The following is a 12672-nucleotide window of genomic DNA, read 5'->3' on the forward strand; positions in this document are numbered from 1 at the left end:
GCTAAGACCCTAAAATACATCAACCCAGAGGGCTTCTTTTTGAGTTTTTAATTTTTAGATCATTCAGTATCCTCAATGCAACGATGTGATAAAGCAAAGCTCAGGACTACTTGGGGACCAATTCTCATTCTCCTCATGTGTTACAATTCCTTAGCAGTTGCTTTAAAACTAACATTTTTCTAATCTTGAAATATTTAATAAAGCAGCTTTCTGCTAAAGAGCTGAAAGCATTTTACGACCTTATCTTGAGGATATCTGTGCATATTTTATCATTATAAGTCATTTTTTTTAGCCTACAGAATTTCATCAACTTCTTTCCTTCAGTAACGTGTAATGTAACCTCCCTTCCCCCATTTTATAGAAGAAAAAACGAATCTTCATAATGTTTAGATAATTCACCCAAAGTCACTTGGCAGAATCTGGAATCAAATGCAGGTCCCCTGCTTCCAAAACCTTTGCCCCTGTGTCATTCAGTTATATCACATGGACTCTTAAGCTAGGCCTCAAAATCCTCCAAAAGTGCAAGTGACCTGCCCAGAGCTGTATAGCACAGAATGTTCAGAGGGGGTAGGGGTTGGAATAACTCCAGATGCCACTGGAGACAAGTAGTGTAGAGACACAAATGGGATCCTCTCCCTCCTCTGACATCCAGAATCCAGAATCTCTGGGTCTTTCCACTTGGGTTGTGACCTACAAGTCAGGGGCAAAGCTCTTTAGCTCTCATAATCAGCAGGACTGATGGCGGAAGCTGGGCAGGGCTCCCTGGAGGCCTAGTGTTGGGCTGGCAAGTTCAGCACCAGATAGGTGCCTATCTCACAATATCCCTTCTTCATTTCAGGCACAGATCAGTCCTTCATATTTATCTGGATTTAGCTGGTAGCATTTGTCTCCTAAGACTTGGTCACAAAGGAATCCATGTGACCTTCAGGCCTTCTGCTCTAAACTGGCAGGAGATCCTGTTTCTACTCACAGCGTCCAAGGTATTTATAAAACAGAAATAAGTAAAGCATGCCTCAAAATGCTGTGCACACCATGTACTGTTGCCCCCAGAACCTTCTCTTGGTCTTGGAGGGCAAGGAGCACAGAGCTTTTTCTGCTGTCTCTCCCTGTGTAACAGGGTCTGGTGGCCGAGCCCTGAGGGGCGCTGTTGCTCCCAGGTGGCAGAATTCAGCATCAGAGAGCCACACAGCTGAAAGAGATGGATGGGTGAGTGACCTCAGCTCTGCCCAGCTGGGGTGAGTGGGCCGAGCAAGTCTCTCCTTTGGCAAAATCATCTGGGCTTGTTCTCATCCCTGCTGAATTGGCAGGGAAGGAGAGGGGCTTGGCCCATTGGTCATTGGTCAGGTTTCCTCACAGATGCCTGCCATGGTGAAATGCAAGACTGTTAGAGTGATAATGGGCTGCACGTGTTAATGCTCTCATCACGGGCCCCACAGTGTGTATTAGCCAAGTACTGGGGGCACTGGGAGCCTTGTCTGCTCCCATTCGGCGTTGGGAAACCAGAACGCTCAGGAACGGGGAGTCCCAGTTATTTTTATTTTCTCATTAACTGAGAGTAGCCGTAAGTCCTTTTCTGTTGCAGGTCTGGGTGAAACTTTCTTCTTTGCCTGCCTTAGGGAGTTCCATGGGGTGAGTGGTTCTTCAGGCAACGGCTGTGCCAGGCACTGGGTCTTGCCCTCCCACCCCCATCTCCATTTCCTCCTTCTGGAAGCTTATTTCCAGACATAGAAGAGTGGGTGGCATCTGTATGGCGCCCAGGACAATCAATCTGGAGATGCCCTCTTCTTCAGTTGTATCCTTCTCTTAAAAATTCCGGTAAACTAGGCACTTGAGCTCTTTGGGTTCTGGTAAACTGCAATTTTGCTTTTGATATTACAGAATTTAATTATGGTATAGATTTTTAAAAATATGTTTAGGATAAATCTCACAATTCAAATGCCTGTTCTCTTAGAAAATCTAGAACCTCCCTAGAGGAAACACCTGGCATAAGATTTGTTTGTTTGTTCTCAGGTATGGATTCATGGTTTCTCAGTGAAAGAGAAAACAATTTTGCCTGTGATTTTACTAAGTGCTTTACCCATTCGTTCTCTCGTAGACAGTACTATTCTTTCAGCAGGGTTATTTGCTAGTGGGAGAGGCCAGCTTCCACTCAGTATTTTAGTAAGGGCACGTAAAAGTGCCCGATTAAATATTCCTGTTTAACTGGTGACTCGGTCTTCAGACATTTCCCGTTTGGTAACTTTCTTTGTGGAAGCTCATGGGTTAGTAGCCATTCCTGACATTTAAATGTGAGGTTCACGTTTTCCTGCATTGGGTAACTTTACTCCCCCTGAGAACTTGTAGACTATTTTCTGAAATTCCAGCAGATTGAGTGTGTGACCTTATGACTTCGTGGAAGAAATATGGCTAAATAAAGCTGTTATCACATGAGTAGGTTTGCACAGAAAGACAATTTCAAGGTCTTATCTTGAATACAACAGAGGGCAACCTTGCCGTAAATACATTTAATTATCTGTCAATCCCTCCAATTCTCTTCTACTAAATTGTGTGTGACTTGATGATCCCTTCACCTTGTAGGACCTGGTTTGTGAGAGATGGACTGAATCAACCAGGGGCTTTATCCTTCCTTGTTCTGGTAACCCACTCCCGCCCTTTCAGGGCAGTCCCTGGCTTGAGTTAGTTAACGTTCAAAAATCAGTGTTTCTCAGCATCTCTGGAAAACAGGATTGGCCCTATTGTTTCCAGGGCTTTCCCATCCCTTCTGGCTTGAGGTGGTGGTGGTGACAGGAGGTCTTTTTTGCTTTTCTTTTAAACAATAGAGACAGAGTTTCTCCACGTCACACAGGCTAGTCTTGAACTCCTGGGCTCAAGCAATCCGCCCTCCTTGGCCTCCCAAATGGCTAGGATTATAGATGTAAGCCACTGTGCCCAGCCAAGAGGTGGTCTTTTAAAACCCAGTGTATTGGCCAGGCGCGGTGGCTCACGCCTGTAATTTCAGCACTTTGGGAGGCCGAGGCAGGTGGATCACCTGAGGTCAGGAGTTCGAGACCAGCCTGGCTAACATGGTGAAACCCCGTTTCTACTAAAAATACAAAAAATTCGCTGGGCGTGGTGGCGAGTGCCTGTAATCCCAGCTACTCCGGAGGCTTGAACCCAGGAGGCAGAGGTTGCAGTGACCCGAGATTGTGCCATTGCACTCCAGGTTGGGCAACAAGAGCAAAACTCCGTCTCAAAAACAAACAAACCCAAAGTATTTGAGCACCGTGAAGACTCCATTCCACAGAACCCTCTGTGGGAGGACGTGCGGGCCTAGACCAACACTGATTCACTGAAAGGTGGGTCTGTGAGCTGCTGGCTAAGGTGCTCACTCACCTCATTAGACCTTACCTAGAGTGAGAACAGGGCCCGGTCGCCAGGGCTGTGCAGTTCCTGAAGCCTCCTGGCTATGTTCTGAGGCTCTCCTATCCCATGGCAGTGAACGACTCAGAGGACACAAAGGCACAACTCAGACGGGGATGGCTGGGCCTTCTCCCCAAAATCATCTGGGCTTGTTCTTGTCCCTGCAGAATGGCTTTTTCCCCCAATGAGGGCTCTGACTTCTTTAGTTAAATGGCAGATAAAGTGGGGAGAAGGTGGCCCATTTCCTCCTTACTTTCTCTCCAAGGGTATCATGTTGCCCACATTTAAGGTTGACCACTTTTATCTGGTGTAGCAAGTTCAATAGTGACCCTCCAAAATTTATGTCCATCTGAAACCAGTGAATGGGACCTTATTTGGAAATTGGGTCTTTGCAGATGTAATCAAGTTAAGATGGGGTTGTACTTTTATCTAAGTTGCCACCAAAGATGCTGAAAAATCAGAATGACATGGGATGGAAACAGACCATGTTTTTGGGGCGGTGTGCTGTGGCCTTCTGCTATCCTTCTCCTGACACCCTCACAGGGTACTTTGGGGGACAAAGGTTTATCTCAGGGCATTACAGTTTGCTGGGAGAGCCAGGCTAGGCAAGAGGGGATTTTTACCTACAGGGAAGAATGGGTAGCCTTTCCATGGGCAGGAGAAGCCCCTCAGCAGGAGAGGGGTGGTGTCAGGAGGAGGGGTTCCGGCTGTGCACTGCCAAGGATGCATTTTAGCACAGAAAACAAGAACAATGCATCTTGGAACTGTTTATGGGACATGATGATCACCACTTAGTATCCAGTGATTTATTAAGTCTAACATGGTTCCATTTTAGAAGATACGGTTCCATTTTAGAAGAATCAAGAAGAGTATGTCCTGGGATTAATTTTAAACTCGTTGGAGGAGGCCCGAGCAGTCAATCAGCTAGTGAGTTCATTGCTAATGAGACTTGTGTGTCAGTTAGGAAGGAGTATGTTTTGTGGTCGTTTCTGTCGACCACAGTAAGCAACTTAGGTTGTTTACTGAGTTACTCCATTTTAGAAGAATCAAGAAGAGTATGTCCTGGGATTAATTTTAGACTCATTGGAGGAGGCCCGAGCAGTCAATCAGCTAGTGAGTTCATTGCTAATGAGACTTGTGTGTCAGTTAGGAAGGAGTATGTTTTGTGGTCGTTTCTGTCGACCTAAGTAAGCAACTTAGGTTGTTTACTGAGGCAAAATGGAGGAAAGTTTAATAGTGGAGATGGTAATAGCGAATATTTTGCGGTAGTGCCCCAAAATATTAAAAATACGATAGTACTGTATGCTGGCATTGTTTTAAAATGCTCTTTATGTATTAACATGTTCAGTTTACAGATGGTGTTCAGAGGGATTAAGGAACTTGCCCCAGGACAAACACTGTAGCTGGATTTGGCACTGGCTGTGTCACTGCAGGACTGGACCCTAAATGAAATTTACGTCTTCAACCAGATGGAATTGGAACAGAGAAATCCTTTAGGAGTTTGGTTTGGTTTTCCTTGAGAGGTATTTGCCTTAGGACCCATAAGTATCAAAGCTTGTTATGTTAGGTCCTTGAGAGTTGCAAGGAAGAGAGATCTCCCCCTCCCCCAGATGTCTGTGTCCTCTGAGCTCCCTCACTTTGCTGATAGCTAAGAGGAAAGGAAAGGATGGTTCTGATAGCTGAATCACAGAGGCAAAGAAGCCAAGCCAATAAGTATTTATTCACAGAATGCAATTTGTATTATGTTAACAAGTCATCTGTGGGTGCTCATGTCAGTTAGCTATCATCTGAATTGATTGGAGCGTGTCTGAGTAACAAGGGGCCTTTCAGAAGGAAGTGGCAAATGGTCCCTTCAGCCACTAAGGACAGGAGCGTGGAACTCCTGAGTCATGAGAGGTAATTTGGGCATATTCTCTCACCATTCTAGAAGCTAGAAGTTTGAAAACAGGTTTTACAAGGTTGGTTCCTTCCTTAGGCTCTGAAGGCAAGACTATTCCCTGCCTGTCTCCTCTTCTGATTGTTGCCAGCCATCCTTGGCATGGCTTGCTGTAGATACGTGGCTCCAGTCTCCACTTCCATCTTCACGTGGACTCCTCCCCTGTGTATCTGTGTCTTTGTATCCAGATTTCACTTCTTCCAAGGACACCAGTCATGGGGTTAGGACTCCCTCCAACAAATACGACCCCATCTTAACTTGATTACATTTGCAAAGACCCAATTCCAAATACTGTCACATTCACTGGTTTCAGATGGACATGAATTTTGGGGGGAGGGTCCCTATTCAACTTGCTACACCAGAAAATGGGTTTCCTTTGTTTGAGATCTCTCTGCTCCATTTGTTCGTGCTTTCCGCACTGTAAGTTGTGTCCTGTCAGTGAATATTGTTGTTCCAAGGCTGAAAGCATCACGATCCCACGCAGGTGGAATGAATATGATGAAATTATTGGCACAGCAGAAAGAAAATATATAACTGTTTAATTTATTTGAAGAAAGAACAAAGGCCCTGAGGGTTGTTAGTTCTTATGAATTTTACTGTGTAATCATCTATGAGGTAGGCTGGAAAATGGCCGTTTTCCGTTACAAAGTACAGCGATAGTTTTTTCCTGTGCTCTTTAGCCGAGGACCGCAGTTCTATCCCTAGAATCTCAGACATTTCTAGCTGAAAGAGACCTTTGGCATCATCTACTTCTAATCTAACCTTCTCATTTTACAGATGGGGCCTTTAGGGCCCAAAAAGGTTAAGTGCCTTGATTCAAGGTCATCAGCCAGGAAAGGGCAGAGCAGACACTAGGACCCAGGTCTCAGAGCCCCCAGACTGGAACTTTTCCCAGTGCAGCGGCAGTTTCTCACTCTATCTGTGCCTCCATCTGAAAATAATGCTCTTAGCCAGGAGAGAGCAGAAAGAGGCGTGGGAGACACAGCTCAGGCCTTCACCTCTGGTGGAGATACCAGTCAAGCTTGTCTTAGAGACCGGGGCCACACTGGGAGTTCCTTTAGTGACTATATGTTGGGCATTTGGCAGCACCTTGGTTTCCTTTGTTAATGCAGACTATAAATGGAATTCTGACTACCATTTACGGCACCTAAATCCCATTCATAAAATGGCAGGGGAGGTGTGGGCTAGCCGGCAGAGAAGGGATTGCCGCAGGGACACAGGAAGCCCAGCCCATCATGGAGGTGGAGCTGGGTTTGGGGTGGGGGTAGGGAGACGATTCCTTTTCATCTGTGACATACCCAGCCCTCCAGCTGTTCTGTGTGACTTCTTTTCCCTATCTAGGCTGCTGATGTTCATTTTAACTGGATTTCACCTGCCTGGAAAGTGGGGAGGGCCACACAAAATAATACAATGGAATCGGAGTTTGCTGTATCTAGAACAAGTTCAGAATATTAATATTTAGTGACAAGTCAGACTTGGGAAAAAAGAATACCATGAAACAAAATGCAGCAAGATAAAGTGAATGTGAAAATTTTTCTTCTAAAATTACTTATCTCATTTAATACCTATGTATATGCACTGTACATGCACACACTTATACTTACACGTGCTTCTACATTTTATACAGTTGTTCCTGTATATCCTTGGGGAAATAGTTCCAGGTCCCCTGCAGATACCAAACCCACAGATGATCAAGTCTGATATAAAATGGCATAGTATTTGCATATAACCTATGCATATCCTCCTATATACATTAAATCATCTCTAGATTACTTATAATACCTATTACAAAGTAAATGATGTAAATAATTTAAATACTGTATTGCTTTTATTTAAATTTTTTTTCTTTTTATGTTATCTTTTCTCTTACTTTTTTTTTTTTTTTTTTAAGACGGACTCTCACTCTGTCACCCAGGGTGGAGTGTGGTGGTGGCACCCTACGCCTCTCAGGTTCAAGCAATTCTCCTGCCTCAGCCTGGGATTACAGGCATGTGCCACCATACCTGGCTATTTTTTTTGTATTTTTGGTAGAGATGGGATCTCCCCATATTGGCCAGGCTCATCTCGAACTCCTGGTCTCAAGTGATCCACCCGCCTCGGCCTCCCAAAGTGCTAGGATTACAGGCGTGAGCCACCGCACCTGACCTTATTGTTGCCTTTTTTTTCCAAAAATTTTCATCTGTGGTTGGTTGAATCTGCAGTTAACGAGGAGCAACTGTACTTCATTCACTAAGGCTGGGTTCTAGATCTAGCTGCTCCGTTAGGCCTTCCTTGCTTAATTTTTTTTTCCTGGACTGATTTTTATCTAAGCTTCTAAAGTACAGATAGCCTTAACATAAATTTCTTTTCTCCCTGGTTAAAATGAGAATTTACTTAACTGCCAACCTTCACCAGAAGGTTTTCCACCAGAAATACCAGCTAGGTGCACAGGAGGTAGTCAGGTACTTAATTAAGCCTGCTGAAACTCCAGGGAGTATCCCCAGGGACATGCAGAACTGACCTGTTCCTCAGGACTTCAAGTTGAAACCTTGGATGGAGGCTGTGTTGTTGGACCACAATAATTATAAACCTCTCATAGAATTGCCTTCCCTGAATTGAATTGAATTTTAAAACCTTGGCATTTTTCGAGGGTTGAGGAAATTAATTCTCTACTGCATTTGCTATTTAAAAAAAGTTGTGGGAGGACATTGTCTGTCACATCACTCAAGGTCCCCTTACATAAAGTCCCACATTTTTTAAAAAAATAATTCTGTGCCAGATAAGCCCTGTTTCCACTGAGTATCTCTTATGCCACTGGGCATAAGAGCACAATGCATGTTAGCTCTCTTTCCATTTTGGGAACCATAGGTCTGACTGGGTTTCCCTTTTCCCCCTGACAGTCAGAAAGCTCAGATAAATTAATTAAAGCATAATCACATGCATTAAAGCTTTATCACGTACATAATTGTTGTGTATGTTGACATATTTTCCTTTCCAGTGTTTTAAAATTTCTCCTTAGATTTTCTTAGTTGCTATTTTAAAGCTTTGTTCTAATAATAAAAATGTTTGTAGTCATTATGAATTTTGGGAAATAGAAAAAAAAGTCGCCACTACTCTTATAACCCAGTGATTTTAGCATTCACAAAGATTTGAATCTATAGTTCTCCTTTTATATCTTTAGAAATTGCCAAGTAAAACAGTCTAGAAGTCATAGTGGCTTCAACTGTTCATTCTCTCATGTAAAAGAAGTCCTGAGATAGGCAGTCTAGATCTGATATGGTGGCTCCATTAAGTTGTCAGGAATTCAGATTTCTGTCTCTCTGCCCTGCTGTCATCTTAATGGGGCTCCTAGAGAGACCTCAAGGTCACTTCACGGCCCAAGAGGGCTGTTAGAGTCGCAGCCATGTTTTCTGCATTCCAGGGATGCAAGAAGGGAAAAGGGCAGACAAAGGGTGAACTCCCTGCCCTCTAAGGAGCTTTCCCAAAAATTAGATCTGCCCCTCCAGAGCTGACCAGAATTTAGTTACATGGACTCACCTAGCTAAGGGAAGCCGGGGTATGTAGTTTTTTTCGGCTGGACACACTTCCCAGGTTTCTGCTACTAAGGATGAAGGGGACGCTTACTATCAGAAAGCAGTCAGCAGTCTTACACATTTCCATATCTTTCCCTATGCATATAGATTCAGTAAGGGTGTTTTCTTGAAGCTGTCTCAAATAGTTTGTGGAAAGAGTTAAGGTATAAATAAACCTCAACGAAAATATCAATAAATAAAAGGCACTACATCCTGTTATCCTATCAGCTTTGCCACTCTGCCTTTCCATCATTTTTTCTAGGAATTTTTTATTTATATATATATTGATTGTATATTTTTCAAATATTCAGTCAACACAGACCTTTTCAGGGCTAGAAGGGACCTTAGATGCTTTTCTCCAAAGGTTGCATATTCAGATGCTTATGGGGACCATTCAGGTACCGTAAATTATTAAAGCGGGCCAGGGGTCAGTGTTGAGGACCCCACTAATGGGGAGTGGTGAGGACCGTGGCCACCTGGAGAGAGCTTGCTGGGTCTGAAGGGGGCAGCCCTGCTCAGCTCTGTCCGTTGTTGCCGTGTGAGAATGCTGGCCCTGTGTTGCCAAATCTTCTGATTTTATTTCCAAGAGAAACCAGAAATCTAGATTTTTATCTGAAATCTCCTGGTGTTAATAATATGGCAGTGAATAAATTAATTTTTTTAAATGCCAGCTGAATGCAACACTGCCCCATGGGCTGCCAGTTTAGGATCTTTGATCTGGTCCATGCCCTGTTTTTCATTTGGCAGCCAAGCCTGTGGGGTCAGGTGGCCTGTGATGTGGCTGAAGACTTTGCTCTTCCGGCCTTACCTCACCACAGCCTGGTCCTGTATGACTAATTTGTCTCAGGATAGGGACAGATAATAATTGGAAGTTGGGCAAGACTGTTCTGAAGGTTGATTGATTCTTTCCTTCAACGGGCTTTGATTTTCTTCTGAGGTGATTTTGGTGTGGTAGAATCAGGAAAAAAAAATTGGGCTTCAATCCCAGCTCTGCTGTTTACAGCTGTCTGACTCAGGGCAAGCCTCTGGTGTCTCGTGTGTGTCTCCTGCACCATCCATTTCCTTGCTTGCCTCTCTTTCTTTCTCTACTTACCTGCCTTCAAGTAGCACAGCATGGTGATTAAGAGGAGGATCTCTTGGGCCAGATATGAATGCTGGCTTTTCTACCTACCAGCTGTATGACACTGGGCAAGTAACTTAAACTTTCTATGTCTCAGTTACCTTGTCTATAAAATGGGGTAATAATAGCATCTACCTCATAGGGTACGGGAAGGATTAAATGAGCTACCATATGTCAAGTTTGAAGAACAGAGCTTAGCACGTAGATAGTGCTGCATAAACACTGGCTGTTTCCCCCATGTTCTCTCTTTTGCTTCTGCTGCTTTGGAAGCCATAGATCTTTTAGCAGCTTCTTGCAGTAGGCTCAGCTCAGGTCCCCCATCTGACAGCAAGCACTTTTAGCTTCTGGCGCTTCTCAGCAGCCAGCCTCTGGCCACAGTCTGAACTGGGACCCTACAAGCAATGCAATCCCCTACCCATTATTTTTGGCCCTGTTCTGTTTCTGGTACTTTGTTTTTGAGCCCATCTGTGCCCTATTACTTTTCTCAGCTCATTTTTTTTTTCTGTCCCTGCTGTATGTTTGGAAGAGAACAAATAAGTTGACTGGCTGTGCTGTCTTGATCTCAAGCCTTGCTAAGTTATTTCATTGGTCACACAGAGATGTTACCTGTCCTGTTAGGCATTTCTGGAGATTATGTTGTGAGATAAAGGTTCAAAGCAATGTGAATTGGCTTTAGCCAGAATTAGGAACACAGCAGAAAACTTGTCCTAGAAACCAGAGAGAGCCTGTCAGTCTTGGTGGATTCACAAAGCCCTCCCGCAGCAGGCTTGTTAAAAAGGCCAAACATTCAAGAGTGTGGCATACCTGTTAATTAACGAAATTGTCTTTTCCCTAAAGACTTTAAATGCAGAGGAACTTAGACTGTGCTTACGTTTCAATTAAATTGCTTCTTTTTCATTCTTTAAAACATTACCATCCAATCTTTTTAGCTTTTAGGTTAGTTTGAATAAGAGATCTGACCTGACCGGCCCAACTGTACAACTCTTCAAGGAAAATTCGTATTTGCAGTGGGAAGAATAAGTAACATTGGTATGTATTGCTGAGACTCTTATTTTTGTTTCTCCTCCCCTTATGTTAGGAAGCAGTACGTAGAAGTGAGAAGGGAAGGACTTACTTGTTTAATTCAACAAGTCCACCCCAAACCAACAAGGAAACTGGTGGAAACTACTTGCTGCATTACCCTGTTCTGTTCCCAACAAAGGTGATGAGGAAGAATTTCTAGTTCAGTTCCGTGTTACCAGCATATAGTCAGAGAATTTCTGGTGGATTTTAGTTTTGGTCCTCTACTAGAATGTGGAGACTTAAAAGCCTATATTAACAAGCTGCATCATCTTGGACATTTGTTTAGCCTTTGTTTGGCATCCGTGGCAGGGTTTGGACAAGGTGAGGAATGGTAGCCACAGATTAAACCTACTGGGCATCTTAGTGCAGTGCTATGTACTTTTTTAGGCCACAGATCCTTTTTAGAGAATCTGATTAAAGCTGCAAACCCTCTGCCCAGAAAACTGCTCATGTGCCCAAACTTTCACATGATTTCAGGGAGTTCTTAGACCGTAGGATCCCATAGGGAACACACAGACCCCAAGTTAAGGATCCTTGTTTTAGGGGTTTACAGATAGCTTTCAGGGGATGTGACCCCAGGAGTGAGGAGAAGTGTCACCAGAAGTTAAGTCTTTTTTTTTTTTTTTTGAGACGGAGTTTCACTCTTGTCCCCAGGCTGGAGTGCAGTGGTGTGATCTTGGCTCACTGCAACTATGCTTTCTGGGTTCAAGTGATCCTCCTGCCTCAGACTCCCAAGTAGCTGGGATTACAGACATGTGCCACCACACCCGGCTAATTTTTGTATTTTTGGTAGAGACAGGATTTCACCATGTTGGCCAAGGCTGGTCTCGAACTCCTGAGTTCAGGTGATCCACCCACTTTGGCCTCCCAAAGTGCACAATTACAGGCATGAGCCATGGTGCCCAGCCCAGAAGTTAAGTTTTAAGAAAACTGTCTTCTCACAGAAGTTCAGTGTAGCTGAGTTTATATTCATGGTCTAGCCTTGATTTGAAATTGTATCAGGTAAGTTTTTAAAAATCCTTGTCTTGCCCTGATGGTGGAAGACTAGTTACGGAGCTGTGATCTTTTATTTCCATTCATTACTGAATTGGGAATCCCTGCCAGAGATTTTCTGCCAAAGTGACCTCGAGTTTAGAAAAGGGTTTCTGAGTCCTCTCTGGACTTGCTGTAGGTCTTAGGAAAGTTCGGTCGGTTATACCCCCAAACACAGTTGGTGGAGATTGTTTTGTTCTGCCTATCCTGTCTCTACCACTGGCTACCAGAGCTCTCGTGATGACTGTTGTTAGCAGAGGCTACTTGAAACCATTCCAGGGGAAGCTGTTGCCATAGCTACCTTGGCTATGAGAGTTACCGTTTTCTCTTTTTTGTTAGCTTGTGGTTTCCCTGATTTTTAAGGTAACAGCTGATGTTCTGTTTTTCTGCCGAGCAGCAAGGAAAATACTGGATTTTTGTTGCTGTTGCTTTTGTCGTTGCTTATGTTTGATTTTATATGTTTGGAGGTATATATGTGTGTGTGTGTGTGTGTGTGTGTGTGTTGTATATAAGGTAAAGTTATTTCAAAAGAGAAATATTGGGAGAGCTTGGGAAAGGCCAGATAAGCATAT

The 12672-nt window shown here is 43.8% G+C and overlaps 1 protein-coding gene across 2 annotated transcripts in view; it reads left to right on the forward strand.

Moving 5' to 3' along the window:
• ABHD2 (abhydrolase domain containing 2, acylglycerol lipase) overlaps positions 1 to 12672 on the forward strand; it is a 114487-nt gene that overhangs the window by 14752 nt on the left and 87063 nt on the right. The window contains exon 2 of one of the 2 annotated variants that reach the window (XM_024232394.3): positions 10936 to 11035. The exons of the other annotated variant lie outside the window; for it this stretch is intronic. The gene's annotated coding sequence lies outside the window, so the exon portion shown is untranslated. The remainder of the gene's footprint in view (positions 1 to 10935; positions 11036 to 12672) is intronic. 2 annotated transcript variants of the gene reach the window in all.

The sequence above is a fragment of the Pongo abelii genome, chromosome 16 (assembly GCF_028885655.2).
Source record: "Pongo abelii isolate AG06213 chromosome 16, NHGRI_mPonAbe1-v2.0_pri, whole genome shotgun sequence".
In the NCBI taxonomy this organism is placed as follows: Eukaryota; Metazoa; Chordata; class Mammalia; order Primates; family Hominidae; genus Pongo; species Pongo abelii.